Source organism: Octopus bimaculoides, chromosome 11 (genome assembly GCF_001194135.2).
Source record: "Octopus bimaculoides isolate UCB-OBI-ISO-001 chromosome 11, ASM119413v2, whole genome shotgun sequence".
NCBI lineage: Eukaryota > Metazoa > Mollusca > Cephalopoda > Octopoda > Octopodidae > Octopus > Octopus bimaculoides.
The window spans coordinates 21,411,398-21,411,722 of NC_068991.1; positions in this window are offsets into that span (position 1 = coordinate 21,411,398).

Here is a 325-nt window from a genome sequence, read left to right on the forward strand (position 1 = left end):
TAATTATTCGTTTATATTTATATAAAGGGCATTATTACAGAAAAATGATAACGCCACACAGTGGACTTCTCAAAATAACCACATTTAGTATCTAATGCGAGGAAAAACAACCAACAGAAGATGGCCAACTTTCTTTTAAATAAACTTAACTGTGTATCGACTAAATTTCGTTCATCAGCACAGTATTGTCCCCCCTTTTTGAATATATACACGGAATATATTCCATGTTGAATTTTTTATTCCTGTCTCCACATGGGTACCCAAAAACAACCCGGAAGTATTTCCCGCTTCTTTGATGAAGATATATACAGATAAACTTCATTCC